The sequence below is a fragment of the Echeneis naucrates genome, chromosome 2 (assembly GCF_900963305.1).
Source record: "Echeneis naucrates chromosome 2, fEcheNa1.1, whole genome shotgun sequence".
NCBI lineage: Eukaryota > Metazoa > Chordata > Actinopteri > Carangiformes > Echeneidae > Echeneis > Echeneis naucrates.
The window spans coordinates 5,924,091-5,940,253 of record NC_042512.1 but is presented as its reverse complement, the minus strand read 5'-3'; the positions used below and the strand labels follow the sequence as shown (position 1 = coordinate 5,940,253).

At 41.3% G+C, this 16,163-nt stretch overlaps 1 long non-coding RNA gene and 3 other non-coding genes across 4 annotated transcripts; 3 read left to right on the top strand and 1 right to left on the bottom strand.

The window, feature by feature from the left end:
• The first annotated feature begins 2,795 nt into the window (after nucleotides 1–2,795).
• Nucleotides 2,796–2,868, top strand: trnak-uuu (transfer RNA lysine (anticodon UUU)). Its single transcript has one exon. It is a non-coding gene; the product is annotated as a tRNA-Lys (tRNA).
• Nucleotides 2,869–3,133: 265 nt separating this feature from the next.
• Nucleotides 3,134–3,207, top strand: trnat-agu (transfer RNA threonine (anticodon AGU)). The gene has a single exon. It is a non-coding gene; the product is annotated as a tRNA-Thr (tRNA).
• Nucleotides 3,208–3,695: 488 nt separating this feature from the next.
• Nucleotides 3,696–3,777, bottom strand: trnas-aga (transfer RNA serine (anticodon AGA)). The gene has a single exon. It is a non-coding gene; the product is annotated as a tRNA-Ser (tRNA).
• Nucleotides 3,778–11,036: 7,259 nt separating this feature from the next.
• On the top strand, nucleotides 11,037–11,755 carry LOC115056998 (uncharacterized). The gene is made up of 3 exons (XR_003841848.1): nucleotides 11,037–11,085; nucleotides 11,406–11,588; nucleotides 11,711–11,755. It is a non-coding gene; the product is annotated as an uncharacterized LOC115056998 (long non-coding RNA).
• The last annotated feature ends 4,408 nt before the right edge of the window (nucleotides 11,756–16,163 follow it).

Below are 16,163 nucleotides of genomic sequence, written 5' to 3'. Positions count from 1 at the left end.
CTCCCTTTCAGGCTTTTACCTGAATTTATCTTATACCTGAATGAAACCACTCCCACAGCTGCCTGTCTGCTTTGTTCGGGCGGTTTCAATGGTCTTGGTAATGGTTTGTAATGAAGAACACATTTAGTCCATCAGGAACAGACAACGATCCTCTTAAATTCATGAGGTCCGTTAGCATATGGTGAGAGGACTGTTAACTGCAGTGATTAGTGTTGCTGCAGCTGATCTGAACAAATCTTTTCAAAATGGCCATCTTTTTTGTTGTTTTTATTTCAACCAAAACTTCTTTTCTACCAAATGGTTGCATAAACTCCCTGTCCTGATTAATCCTTGGACGGAATGAACAACTTTTGAAATCACCAACTCTGCCCCAACTAATAGCACTTACTGCTCTGAAAACACAAGTCTTTGCTTCATTTGGGGAAATGTTGATGAGAAATGTATGCTTTTAACTGATCTCAAGAAACATTTCAACCAGAGCAAGCTCAAAGAATTAATTAGAATTAGAATGCTTTTATTGTCATCATACACGATGTATAACAAACTTTAAAGACAACTCTGTTCTGCAAAATGCATTTATAAAATAAGAAAGATAAAGTAAAAAAAGTTTGAATAAGTTTACAAAAGGAGCCAGTAAGAATATATGTACAGTTGAGAATTAGCATGACTGCAGAGAACGGTGGAAATAAATATAATGTCCACTAAGAGAAGCACTGATCCACATGTCACCACCAGTTAAAGTAACATTTGAGACTTCAAAAAATTATTTAGATGTCACAAACTTTTCCTCTAAGAAGTAGCTATTACTGAATCCAACAGTGAAGGTAAGAAGAAAGAAAGGACACATTGACAGAACCACTGTGCTTCATACCAGGACACAGCAGCGTGACTCATGAATCTTCATGAATCATGACTTTCAAACTACTTTCTTCACCCCCACCCCCAAAAACACTGATAAAACTTGCTGTCCTTGTGATTGACTTTTGAAATCACCAACTCTGCCACAACAAATATCACTTACTGCTCTCAGAACACAGAGCTGTGCTTCACTTTGTTTAATGTTGGGGATGAATTCAGGCAGTCAGCTGATTGCATAGAAGAATCTAAATAAATGGCAATCTTTATCTATTTTTCTTTTTTTTGTTGACTATCAAACAAGAACAACTCCAAAGAGAAGCACTGATGCAGAAAATAGTCATCAGTGTCTCTCACTGAATCCACCAAGTCACATAAAGCCTTTGTTTCAGATTAATCTTTGTGCCACCGTTGCAATGGACTCTCTTTCAGACTTACTTATTTTATTTTACTCACCTGACTTATCTTAAACTAAAATGATGCACCCTGTCCTCCTTCAGCAGAAAGTTTCAATTCCAGCCACATCTCACATCACAAGTCTGTGTTTCAGTTCAGGAAATGTTGATGACAAATTTGTGAATTTAGCTGATCTCAAGAAACAAATAAAAAATTTTGTCAAAATTCCAAACAGGACAACCCCAAAGAGAAACACTCATGCAGAAATGAATCAACAGTGTCTCTGACTGGTGTGATCTGAGTTAGAAGAAATTGATTCTTTACTTCTTTATTGTTTTTGTCAGTTAACGCTGCCCCAACAAGCAGCACTTCGTGAATTCAAAACTCAAGTCAACACTAAGGTTGGATAATAAATGTTTCTGAAAACCTTCTCGAAACTTTTTTCAAGCAGTCTGTTGAATAAATGTGTTGTCCTCCTTCAGTAGGAAGTTTCTGTGGGCTTGGTAACGGTTTTAAGAACAGAATGATCAGACAACGATCCTCTTAAATTCATGAGGACCGTTAGCATATGATGAGAGGACTGTTAACTGCAGTGATTAGAGATCAGGGTTGAGTTGTTGCAGCTGATCCCAAGAAATCTATTTAAAATAGCAGATCATCATAATTTTTGACTGATTTAAATTTTTTAAATTAACTGTTAGTAGAAACTGTGGCACCTTTGGCACCTTGACATTTCCTACATAGCTTTTTATCCCTCATTTCAGCATTAAGAAGCAATGCATGGTATAAAAGGTATTCATGTGGGAGACCTAGAATCCATCATGTGTTAAACTGAGAACTCAGTCGTCACACTCAACTGACGTTGTATGCAGGATCCAGAGGAGTGGAGGCAACTGGCAGTGGTGGGATTCAAACCCACGCCTCCTAAAAGGGTGGAGCCTTAATCAGGCACCTTGGACACTTCAGAATGGGAATGACACCCATGTCACATTATGAGAAACCTGGATGCTGTGTCCAAAGGTTTGGAGGACAGAATGGTTGAAAGATGTCTTTGAAGCCTTTTGGACACACAACCAGTCAGCGTGCCAGTTGAAATATAAGCGTGTTAGACAAAATAAGTATTTCCTGTGCTTGTTTAGCAATGCTGGGATTGCACCAAAGGACTCATACATGGAAAGCACACATTCTACCACTGAGCTACATCCCCTGCGTGGTGTGGCAGCTTTAGCAGCTTTAGCTAACCAGATAGCTTCTGAGCTCCTGCGATAGCGAAAACAGCGATCTGTCTGATGAAGCCTTTTGGATGAGATGAGGTCATTGATAATGCTGCCTGTCCTGCTGAATTTAGGTCACCTGCACTTTTGGCAACAGTCAGAGCTCCATACACAATAACAGTACTGATTACTGACTGTCAATACATTATGACCTTAAAGATTTTATGATCAAATATGAAGAATATCAGGGAGAGAGAGAGGGATGACCTGCAGTATCAGGTCAGGTACCCTGGCTGGTTCAACAAGCCAAGTTGGAATCAGTAACCAGAAGCCTGAGTAGCTCAGTCGGTAGAGCATCAGACTTTTAATCTGAGGGTCCAGGGTTCAAGTCCCTGTTCAGGCGATGCAGCTTCTTCCCTTTAATGGTTCACATCATAGACTCCACAGCAGTGATAGGTGACACCATGAAGACGTTATGCACAATGAAACCATGAGTCTTCCACAAGCCAGATCAAGCAGGATATTGACAAGTGAAGCATGCGCAGTAGTAACTTTGTGGCTCATGCTGGGTTTGGGAGAAGGAAATTTGTTGATTGGCTGCTTTTGACAGGAGACAAAATTTAGTAAGTCAGCTACTTATGTTGAAATATTTTAAGCATTTTAAGAGTGGTGCTGTGGCTTAGTTGGTCAAAGCGCCTGTTTAGTAAACAGGAGATCCTGAGTTCAAATCCCAGCAGTACGTCTTTATTGAAGTTTAAGGTTGTTGACATAAACTCATGTAACATCTTCTGCATTCTTAATGTGATTTGTTCTGTGCTTTATACTTCCAATATTCAAACATCAGTAATGTGGAGTTCATGTTCAGATTTGTTTTACATCTGTAGTAACACTAAATCTCCAGCAGGTGGAAGTATTGCTGCGCAGATGTCATATACACTGTGGGACACAATGTCGGACACACAATACTCACAGAGGACTTTATTGTGCTGCAGTGAGATGTATAAAAAGCTCCAGTTCTACAGTCAGAAGATGTCCAGTCTGAAGGTGGATGAGTTCTGACTGCAGAAGACAGTTTCAGAGCGTCTTCCAATGGCTGATGATGAACACATGATTCTTGTGCTGGGCGTCCGGAGTAAAGGCAGTAACTCCAACAATTCATCCAATAAGACCAGGACTGTGACAGCAAAATGAAGAAGCATGAAATCAGACCATACAGCAACAGCAACCAACCGTTGTTGGCAGGATTTGAACCTGCACGGGGAAACCCCAATGGATTTCTAGTCTATCGCCTTAACCACTCGGCCACAACAACCATGTACAGCAAAGCGCCCCCAACTCCAACTTCTTCTTCTTCTTCTTCTTCTTCTTCTTCTTCTTCTTCTTCTTCTTCTTCTTCTTCTTCTTCTTCTTCTTCTTCTTCTTCTTCTTCTTCTTCTTCTTCTTCTTCTTCTTCTTCTTCTTCCTTCTTGTTTTGAGAAAGCACAGGTTCCAACTCTTTTTCCCAGAGTTCATTGAGGTAATTATACTGGAGATGACAAACCTGGAGGGGAAGCGTGTGTTTGGGGACATCTTGAGAGAACTGGACCTGGTAGACCTCCAAACCTACCTGGGTCTGAAAAGAGACAACAAAACAAGCCTGAGATGCTGCAAATGTGATGCCTATGTTTGTACGGCCCACTCTGACCTGAGTGTCAAATGCCACTCATGTGCATGAATTCACATACACACACAACTTCATGTTGAGGAGTTTGGTCTCTGGTTTTCTATTTCTTTTTTTATTATTATTATGAACCACTCTGAGACAATTTTAACAGCCAAAGAGTGTTAAACAAAAATTTGGTAGTGATTAATGTTTTTTTTTGTTCATTTAAGAGCAGTTAAAACAGAGCAGGAACACTAAAGTAAGGGGCGGGGGGTGAAAACGACAGGAGGGTTAAAGAGCAGATTCTCTCTGAGGGGACGGATGTTGCCACAATACACAGTGTGTGTGCCATCACATGTGGAAGATGTGTGCAGACTGAAGCCTTGGTCTGCCACCAGCTCAGAGGGGCTGCACTTCTACTGACCACCAGGGGGCTCCACTGGTTGTTTCACAAAGTCACAGTGTGTTGGAGTCTATCAGGGTTTTCAGTCATCCCGTTCGAATATGTCTAAGGCAACCAGACTTGATTCTACATTTCTGAAGACATTTGACCTCTCATCCAAGAGGCGTCATTAGACAGATTGGTGTTTTACCTGTCGCAGTATGTGTGGTCAGCCAAAGCCAACACATCGAGCCGGGGATGTAGTTCAGTGGTAGAATGAGCAGCAAAGACCAGCTGCTGTTTTCACACAGGTGGCTGCTACATGGTGTACATATTGTGTAGTCACTTTGATGTGCTAATTTTTCAGCTATTTTTTTAGAGTTTGTCGTCAGGATGGCCGAGCGGTTCACATTGCACCCCCCATGGAGGTGTAGTTTCAAATCCTAAGTAAAGTGTATTTGGGGACAAAGTTGTTTTGGTCAACTTTGATGGGCTACATTTTCAGCAAATTTCAGGCAGGAGTAGACCACACAACCATTATAATTTTAAGACTAAGCCACACAGAAAATATATATTACATAACAACTAATTACACTTGGATGAATGAAATTGTATTTTTTTTATTTAACAATAAGTGAAAACATGAAGAACAAGTGTGCATGTGGAGACATCCTCTTCCTCTGTGTCCTGGACACTAAAAAGCAAATCTTTGAAACCTGTTGATGGGCCTCAGAGGGGCCTTTTCGCAAAGCTTAGCTACAGTGTGTTAAATACAACATGCTAGCATGCTAGCCCAGGGGAATTAGCTCGAATTGTAGAGCGCTCGCTTAACATTTGAGAGGTAGTGGGATCGACACACATTCTCCACAAGACTTTAGCTCTTTGTTGGAGATACAGCAACAAGTGAACTAAACACAGCAGGTCCCTGAGTGGGCTTTGGAGGCTTTTGGTAAACAGAAGCAGGACTGTCATGGTGTATGGAGCTTTGACTGTTACCTGAACATATCCTGAACTGAACCAGCTGCTGTTCTGCACACGGTTGTTTTAACTTTGACATGTTTTTTATTTATTTATTTTTTGTATGGATTCATATATTTTATTTTATTTTGCCATTTATTCTCATTTTATATGAATATTACTGCACAAAGTTGGTCTTAAATGATCAATAATCTTCTCAGCTGCTCTGAATGGTGACAGTGGGTCAGCCTTTGTGTTTACATCTGAATCACATTTGATTTTGGAAATTCTTCAAAGCAGCTTCAAAGGAGGAGTTTCATTCTGTGAGTATTGTGACATCATCAGGTGATGTATCAAAGGCAGCAGCTCTTCAGACTCACACATCACTTCAAACCTTTGAGGAAGTGACACACAACTGTGAGGAGCACAAGAGTTCACCGACACACACGTGGTTTCAGAGACAGACCGCAGAGAAACTGGCAGTACTGATGCTGAGCTGCTTAAAGTGTCTGTCTTGTAAATTGGACATCCTGCATTCAAACCCAGCAGGGCTTCACTCTGCTCATCATGTCTCTGTGGCACAATCGCTCAGCGCGTTCGGCTGTTAACTCAAAGTATGGTGGTTCTAGCCCACCCAGGGAGGCACTTTGACTGATATTATAGTGATTTACAGCACTCATTATATCAGTTCACAGCTGAGTATGAAGCAGCAGGCCATCTGAGGCCATGTGATGGAACTCTGTTGCTTATGTAGTGGTGTGATGTTGTTGCGCTATATGATGAACATGGCAGTGAAGAGTTCACCCACACAGATGTGGTTTCAGAGACAGACTGCAGAGAAACTGGCAGCACTGATGCTGAGCTGCTTAAAGTCTCTGTCTTGTAAACAGGACATCCTGCATTCACCCAGCAGAGCTTCACTCTGCTCATCATGTCTCTGTGGCACAATCGCTCAGTGCATTCTTCTGTTAACAGAAAGTATGGTGGTTTCTGCTGCAGGTGGGGAATGAGTCCTTGTATCAAGTGAAGGAGTTCACGTATCTCAGGTCTTGTTCATGAGTGATGGAACTCTGTTGCTTAACCACGAAGGCCAGCAGGTGCTTTGGCCTGCTCAGAGTCTCTGTGTTGGATGTGAGCTGCTGAAATCTCTGAACACCATGACACAGATAATATCAGTCTGATGTGTCATCTGTAATCCAGATGTTGTCAGCAACAAACAGATGTTCCTGACAGAAGCTGTGCTGATTCACTTCAACCAGCACATGAGCCTCTTTCTCGGGAGCACACACAGAAAAAATAAGATTTTCTATTCCAACAATATATGTGATGTCCTTGTGTATGAATGAATGTTTCACTGATGCAGATTTTTACAGAACATCAACAACGAGGCTGTGTGACGTCACTGGAGATCAAAGGCAGTTCCTGTCTTTCATTGATCTCCCGCGCGACACAGATGCATACACACTCTCACGTTCTTATCAAATGGATGAGCGCATGCGCACAAAGACAAATGTCCCTGGACTAACGTGACCAATTCAGAATGGCTAAAATTCGGGACATGTCAGAAAAACAGCAAAACAGTGGCCGGTCACTGACACACTGTGTACATAATTTAATGCAAACTTTCATAAACCATGGTCTGAACTTGTTCATTTTAAAATTTGTAAACTGAACTATTAGCTAGTTAATGTAGAAAGGGAACTTTTCCAACACTGTCTGACTGCACTGCAACGTCTCATCACTCCTTCTCGCGGCTGCGACTTCCGCTCTTTTCATCATCGGAGGGAGCTGGCTGCAGGAGGACTCAACCATCAGATCAGTTTTTAATGTTTTATCAGGAAATCACTCCAGACTCTACTCTAGAGTGATTTTCGGGACGATCAGGGCAGGATTCTGGATTTAGGACTGCTTTGATTTCGAGACTGTCCCGATTTTTTTTTTTTGGGACGCCTGGTCACTTTAGCTGTTACATGTTTAAAAATGAAGGACGGGAAATTGAAATATGTCACAGTTACACTAACAACACAGGATGCAAGCACACAACAGAGAGAACACACACACCCACACAGGGTTATATGCCTCCTGTAACCGCAGCAGCTGAAAGTGAAAGTGTTCAGAGTTCAGCCTCCATTTTGAAGCTGTCGGAGCAGAAGCAGGGAAACTGAAGGCTGAGGCCGGTGAGTGTTAACATTATTATTATTTCACTGTCAGTTTGTCCCTGTGGACTGTGGAGGGACGAAGACTCACAGTGGACTTCTGTAACACTGAGACACTGAGACATGGAGGTCAGAGTTCACTTTGACGAACAGAGAAAAACTCCAGCTGAGCTGAGAACAGACCGTAATGTCTGATAGTATCAAAGGATGAAGGATCTACCTGATACAGAAAGTTCAGAGCTGCTCTGGAATCAGATTTTACTGTAAGTCATATTCAGTTTTCCACAGAGAGCTCAGACTGTGTTTGGATCAACAACTTTTGAAAACCTATTACTTAGGAATTAGTATTTAAAAATTGTATTTGAAAACTGACAGTTTGATGCTCATATCTGAGACCATGATGATCATTTTCAACCAGCGACCTTCTCAGATTTATAAAGAAGAGTAACTAACTGAGATGGGCTGTTGAAGAGTTGAAGAACATGACAAAAAGACAGGGAGATAGACAAAGTGATTAAAGATTATTTTTTTCTAATAAGAATGAATATAATTCTATCCTGAGTAAATGTCACTATACACTTTAATAATTATAATGATGATAAGGATCTTTATACAAATAAACAGAAACCTGCATGATCTACATCAGTCAGATTATTATTCTGTGTGATTGGGATAGATCATCAAGTGTAGAGAGCAGCAGGGTCCCCTCTCCTCCTCCAGCAGCATTGCACACTAATGTTGTGAGCAGTAATGTATTTCTTGGCTGCAGCTCTAAATCAGACTGCTTCTTTTTCATTTCCCCGACAATCTGTCGCTCAGGACTAACAGTTTTGTCTTCTGAAGTTACTTTCTGCCATTCACCTTATTTCATTTAGGTCAGAACTTGGGCTTTCAAATAATGTGATTTCTTTTTTCAGTTTGATCAATCAATTTTTCCTCATCAGTAAAATTGAGCTTTTACTTTTTCTCTTACTTATTCAATCATGCAATTTTTCCTAAAGAAAAATACGAAACTAAATGCAAACCAGTCAATTGAGGGTGTGTTGGTTATCTTCATCTAGTGGACAGATAGTAGAACTTCATCACATCCTGTTTGTTTCCTGTAATGAGGAAGAAAACTGGTTCAGTAACATTAATGTAAAATCTTTCCATATTGTTCCAGATCAAAGATGAGCCAACAATAATTTCTTAGGAACATATTTTTTATTGTTTATCGCTTTAATCCATGAGAACACTGATTGAAAACATGTAATATTCAAGGTCTGTGTCTCCTGAAAGCATTGATTCAGTTCTGTTGCTTTTTAATAACAAAACCAAAAGACATGGAAGTGAAGAGTTTTTTTTAAACTGAAGACAGCAGAGAAGAAGGTGATTATGAAAAGAGATGTCGGTTTAAAGTTGAAGCAAACAACAAAATACAAAAAAAAAAGAAAAAAAAAAAGAAACAGTTGCCACTGGACATTTATGTTTTGTCTTGTTTTTACATAATTTTCCTCTTCATTACATGTTATTTTCCTCTTTGACAATTACTGAGGTATACAAATATTGACATTGAAGTAATGAAGAAATCCAGATTTCTGATGGCTCCATCTGTTGGTTGAACTCAGGATGACATAGTTGTTGTTGGCTCTGAATGATTTGTTTTCTCAATCACTCTCATTCATCTTCATCTGCTTTTATCCGTATCCGGGTTGCTGGGCTGCTGGAGCCAATCCCAGCTCACATTGGGCAAGGGGACAGGTCACCAGTCCACTGCAGGGACAACACATAAGGACAAACAGAGACAAACAACCACTCACACCTGCGGTGAATTTAACATCGCCAGTTAACCTGTACATGCATGTCTTTGGATGATGGGAGGAAAACAGAGTACCCAGAGGAAACCACGCAGACTCTTAACTGCTTACTGATATTTAAAAATTTTATCCATGCTGAGAAATTCACATTGTTGCAGCACATTTACATCTTCGTCTGCTGAGTTGAGGGTCAGGACTTTAGAGGTGTTGTTGCAGAATCACACCACCATCCCAAAGAGTCCTCTGGCACTGATTTGGTTTGGTGAACAGTTTTCACCTCACTAAAGCTTTTAATAATTGAACTCTGAAGTTATGATGATGTGACTTTTCCTCAGATCAAACAGACACCAGGACTGATGAGGGAGAACAAGCAGCTTCTTCTCTTCACATGAAGCTGGAAAGTGTCAGAAAGTCTCCCTGAAGTGAGTTCAGCAGGTGAGAATCTGTAAATGTCTGAACAGGATCACTGTGATCACACTGAGCTGACAACAGTAGACATGTTTATTTACCTTCCTTCCTTTCTTCCTATTTACAGACTGAATCTATCAGTATTTTATCTGGAATTTGGAGTTAATAGTTCCTTCACTTTGTTCTTGCTCTGATATACAGTCAGATTCTTAGACTTAGTAAACTCAAGATTTTAAATCACCAGAGTTAAAACAGATTTAATTTTTTTTAAAGGTGTTTAAGTGGTCACCACAAATCTTAAGTGAAGCAGAAACTTTTATCAACTTTCTTGATACGGCTGAATTTGATTTCCTAGCTGAGCCATGACAGAACAAACATGTCAGAACTGGTCTGATACTTTGGATGAACTTGGCTCAGTGAACTGAACTCTGACTGTTAATGTTCCACTCTGAGAATTTCCAGATACAGTGAATGCACTGAAGGTTTGTTTTTATTGTTGGGAATCAATTGAGGCAAATCTTTACATTGTCACAAGTTATTTGCTCAATAAGGTGACATGAATTAAATCAGCCCCATCAACCCATCCTACAGTCAGATACCACCATCTAGTGGACAGAGAGAAGAAGCACCATCAGATCTGAGATACATTTCTCTGAAACTTGCAGATCACTGACAGATCAGACTGATTTCTATGTGAAGTTGTGGAGGCACAGTATTTAAATAATGTGTAAAAGAAACAAATGTTTAAGGTTTATCGTTTTCATCAGATGAGAGAACCATCTCCCCTAATCTGGGGTTTCCTGACAGGACAGACTGGTTTAGTTGTAACGTTTGTTTGTTTTTATTTTTTGGCTTCTGAAGGAATCATTTGGCCCTCAAAAATTTATTTCATTAAAATTCTGAAGATTCAAATGTGCCAACCTATGGTGATCACAACTATGTCAAGGTTCAATAACTCTTCAACTTGCACTGCTTAAAGTAAATGGTGATCTGAGTTTACATGAATCAGGAATGTTCTCTGTTTATAAGAGCATCTGACTGAAATCAACACAGAGAGAGAAAAGTCAAACAGTTTGTTGTTGGGAGTTAAAGGCTGAAGTTAGTGACAGTAATGCTGATTGTTTTCTGTGATGTAAATCCTGTTGTAATGAAGCTTTTTGTTGTGTTTGTGTGAAGGTGGAGGCTCAGCTATGAATCAGTGTGAGGACAGAGAGGAGGGAGCCCCTCCCTCTAAAACCACTCTGTGTGGGGAACATGAGAGTCAGACCAAAGCTCAGAGGTGAGATGAGGATCTCTAACTGTCCATCTGTCAGAGCTCAGCACTCAGATCACTGCTCCATCATTATTCACTCTCACTGTCACTTACATTTTTTTCTGCTGATGTTTTGTTTCTTTGTTTTCAACCAGGATGTGAAGATATTGTAATAATTAATAACAATAATTATCTTTATTTGTCTTGCAACTTTCAAAAACATTTAAACTGGCAAAATTACAAGTATGTTTAATTTAAGAATTTAAACAAAATATTCTGTGTGATTCTTACAAATACAAAGGAAAACCATTCTTGACTCATTTTGTTTGTTGGTTATTTTCTGTCAGCTCTGTTTCTACTAGCAACCAGAAGTCAAGACCAGATTCTCCTGAACTGAGCTGTGTGTCCATGAAGAGTGATTGGTCTATGGATCGTCTTATTGACTTTAAGGGAGGACAACAGTCTGCTGTATCCAGCTGTGTGTCCATGAAAAGTGATCAGTCTATGGATGATTTTATCAAAGAAAAAAGGTAAAAGCTGATCATTTGTTGTTGTTTGACTCATTAAAGGTATCAAAGCTTGTCTATCAGTTTCTCTGCTGTTCATAGAAAACTCCTGGAACAAACTGTGTGTTTGTGTCTTTTCTCCTCAGAGTTCAGTCTGACAAACATCATCACACAGACCTGGACTCCATATTTATGGTGTGTAAATGTTCCTCCAGTGACTACAACAGACACCAACAAAGACTTGAGTTTGAAGCTGCACTTTTTAGACCAGTAGAGCTTTACTCTGTGACAGACAGGAGTTGAATTGGGATTGAACAGGTTTGGGGTGGGAGAGAGTGGGAGAGGACTGGGAGTTGTAGTTCACCACAGAGCAATAATCCATCAGCCTCAACAGATATGTTCTGTATTAATATGGTCTGTTGGAGACTTTTACAAAACATTTCTGCTCCTTCTTCTTCATCTACAGTGAATCTTAAAGAAATGTTTATTTAGTTGTTTCCCAGATAATTTCAGCTGTGACTTAATAACAAAGACCAAAGTTAATCAGATTCAGTCCTGGACCTCCATGGACTCTGTCTCTACGGGGTTTAAAGATGGAATAATTCATCAGTGAACTAGTTCAGGTGGTCTGATCCATCTTCAGCCACAGTCACAGTTAATACCCTGAATTTTCACTTCCTGAGTTGATGTGTTGAAGGGCTGTATCAGTTTGGTCTTCATGTGATGATCAGGATCTCTGTTGTCAGAATCTAAAGTCAAACTTAGTAAGTTACACCAGTGAAGTTAGTTTAGTGAAGTCAGCAGGTCTGAATCTTTCTGTGTAGCTCTGGAAAGAGACGTGGCAGCAGATGATACAGCAGCAGCTAAAGTTGAACTCTGCTGACTGATGATCTGATGCTTTGATCCATCAGTTTATACTGAGAGTGAACTTTACACAGGATGTTATTGTGTTCCAGCTGCTGGAGGAGAACATCGTCTGTTTTGTGAAGAACGAGCTGAAGAAAATCAAAAGGAGTCTGAGTCCAGATTACCCACAATTCATCAAGAATGAGGATGATGAGGTGGATGAAGAGCAGAGGAGGAGCAGAGAGGCATTTCTGAAGATCACAGTGAACTTCCTGAGGAGGATGAAGCAGGAGGAGCTGGCTGACTGTCTGCAGAGCAGTAAGAGGATTTAACATGATGGATCAGTTAGACATTTACTAAAGTCTGAGGAGACAGAGAGAGAAATGATGATATTCTTATTCATGGAAGAAGTAAACATCAACCTTGTTGTTTTCAATCTCTCTTTTTTTTTTTTTAATTCAGAAAGTCATGCTCTAGATTGTCACCGTAAACTCAAATCTGGCCTGAAGAAGAAGTTCCAGTGTGTGTTTGAGGGGATCTCTAAAGCAGGAAACTCAACCCTTCTGAATCAGATCTACACAGAGCTCTACATCACAGAGGGAGGGACTGGAGAGGTCAATGAGGAACATGAGGTCAGACAGATTGAAACAGCATCCAGGAAACAGGACAGAGCAGAAACAAGCATCAGACAAGAAGACATCTTTAAACCCCCACCTAGAAGAGACCAACCAATCAGAACAGTGATGACAAAGGGAGTGGCTGGCATTGGGAAAACCATCTTAACACAGAAGTTCACTCTGGACTGGGCTGAAGACAAAGCCAACCAGGACATAGAGTTCACATTCCCCTTCACCTTCAGAGAGCTGAATGTGCTGAAAGAGAAGAAGTTCAGCTTGGTGGAACTTGTTCATCACTTCTTCACTGAAACCAAAGAAGCAGGAATGTGCAGCTTTGATCACTTCCAGGTTGTGTTCATCTTTGACGGTCTGGATGAGTGTCGACTTCCTCTGGACTTCCACAACACTGAGGTCCTGACTGATCCTACAGAGTCCACCTCAGTGGACGTGCTGCTGACAAACCTCATCAGGGGGAAACTGCTTCCCTCTGCTCGCCTCTGGATAACCACACGACCTGCAGCAGCCAATCAGATCCCTCCTCAGTGTGTTGACATGGTGACAGAGGTCAGAGGGTTCAATGACCCCCAGAAGGAGGAGTACTTCAGGAAGAGGTTCAGACATGAGGAGCAGGCCAGCAGGATCATCTCCCACATCAAGACCTCACGAAGCCTCCACATCATGTGCCACATCCCAGTCTTCTGCTGGATCACTGCTACAGTTCTGGAGGAGGTGTTGAAGACCAGAGAGGGAGGAGAGCTGCCCAAGACCCTGACTGAGATGTACATCCACTTCCTGGTGGTTCAGTCCAAACTGAAGAAGGTCAAGTACGATGGAGGAGCTGAGTCAGATCCACACTGGAGTCCAGAGACCAGGAAGATGATTGAGTCTCTGGGAAAAGTGGCTTTTGAGCAGCTGCAGAAAGGAAACCTGATCTTCTATGAATCAGACCTGACCGAGTGTGGCATCGATATCAGAGCAGCATCAGTTTACTCAGGAGTGTTGACACAGATCTTCAAAGAGGAGACAGGGCTGTACCAGGACAAGGTCTTCTGCTTCGTCCATCTGAGTGTTCAGGAGTTTCTGGCTGCTCTTCATGTCCATCTGACCTTCATCAGCTCTGGAGTCAATCTGATGTCAGAAAAACAAACAACTCGAAAGTTTAAACTAATAAGGACTGGATCTAAAACAACACGTCTCTACCAGAGTGCTGTGGATGAGGCCTTACAGAGTCCACATGGACACCTGGACTTGTTCCTCCGATTCCTTCTGGGTCTTTCACTGCAGACCAACCAAACTCTCCTACGAGGCCTGGTGACACAGACAGGAAGTAGCTCAGAGACCAATCAGAAAACAGTCCAGTACATCAAAACAAAGATCAGTGAGAATCTGTCTCCAGAGAAAAGTATCAACCTGTTTCACTGTCTGAATGAACTGAATGATGGTTCTCTGGTGGAGGAGATCCAACAGTCCCTGAGATCAGGACGTCTCTCCACAGATAAACTGTCTCCTGCTCAATGGTCAGCTCTGGTCTTCATCTTACTGTCATCAGAAAAAGATCTGGACGTGTTTGACCTGAAGAAATACTCTGCTTCAGAGGAGGCTCTTCTGAGGCTGCTGCCAGTGGTCAAAGCCTCCAACAAAGTTCTGTATGTGCAAATAAATCCAACAAGATCAACTGAATCTTTTTATTTGCTAAAGATCAAGAAAACATCTTTATAATCACTTACTCTCGTTTTGCTGCTTCCTCTTCAGACTGAGTGGCTGTAACCTCTCAGACAGAAGCTGTGAAGCTCTGTCCTCAGTCCTCAGCTCCCAGTCCTCTAGTCTGAGAGATCTGGACCTGAGTAACAACAACCTGCAGGATTCAGGAGTGAAGCTGCTGTCTTTTGGACTGAAGAGTCCACACTGTGAGCTGGAAACTCTCAGGTCAGAGTTCATGTTTGTGTGAATACTAAAACTGGATTTAGTTTTTTATGATACATTTTTATTTAAATGAGTAAAAAATGAAAACTGAAGAGGTTTGTAGATTTTGGTTCGTAGTGGTGTCTTCTATGTTCACTGAGGATCATTTACTTTTAGGGAGGTGGACACAACCTTTCTGCTGCTTTTGGCATCTGTCACAGTTGTGATGATGGAGTTCTCATTCAGGAAAATATTTAAGGGGCTCAAAGACACCAGAGGTTGAGTGGACTGCTGATATGATGCTCTGTGGATGAATGAACCTGGTTGAACAGAGAGCAGAATCAACGCATCACTATACTGTTTGTGTTACTGTCTTTACTTTAATCAGTGTGTTTGTAGTTCAGCTGTTGTGTTTCTCTGCTGTGGTTTATCTTTGTGTATTCTCTCATGGTGTTTCTTTGTTCTGCTGTTGATTCAAAGTGTTTGCAATCTCTGTAGACCTGATTCTATAGTATTTATAAGGTCAGGTGGTGGGGGAACTCCAGGAAGACTTAATGCTGACCTGATTTTTGGTGAATAATCAAAGACCAAAGTGTGTGTGTGTGTGTGTGTGTGTGTGTGTGTGTGTGTGTGTGTGTGTGTGTGTGTGTGTGTGTGTGTGTGTGTGTGTGTGTGTTCAGTCTGTCAGGATGTCTGCTCTCAGAGGAAGGCTGTTCTTCTCTGGCCTCAGCTCTCAGCTCCAACCCCTCCCATCTGAGAGAACTGGACCTGAGCTACAATCATCCAGGAGACTCAGGAGTGAAGCTTCTGTCTGCTGGACTGGAGGATCCAGACTGGAGACTGGACACTCTCAGGTCTGGACAGCTCTGAGGAACTCTGCTTCATGTTTGATGGTGGATCAAGTGGATCCTGACTCTGTTTCTTCCTCCAGGGTGGACCATGGTGGACCACAGAGACTGAGACCTGGTCCGAGGAAGTGTGAGTGTGTTTTCACTTTGATTCATGAAAACTCAGCTGCTCATGTTCCACTAGATTTTTACATTTCTGACTGAAGTCCAAAGATGAGTTTCATTCAGGATCAACACTTCATGTGTTTATTGATGTGGATCTCCATCAGCCGTCATCTTTGACTCCACAGCAGAAAAAAAGCAGAACATTGCTGACATCTTGACTCTCATGTTCAGTAACTGTTGATGTTCTAACTGGATTGTTGGCTTTTCATTTAAATGTAGTC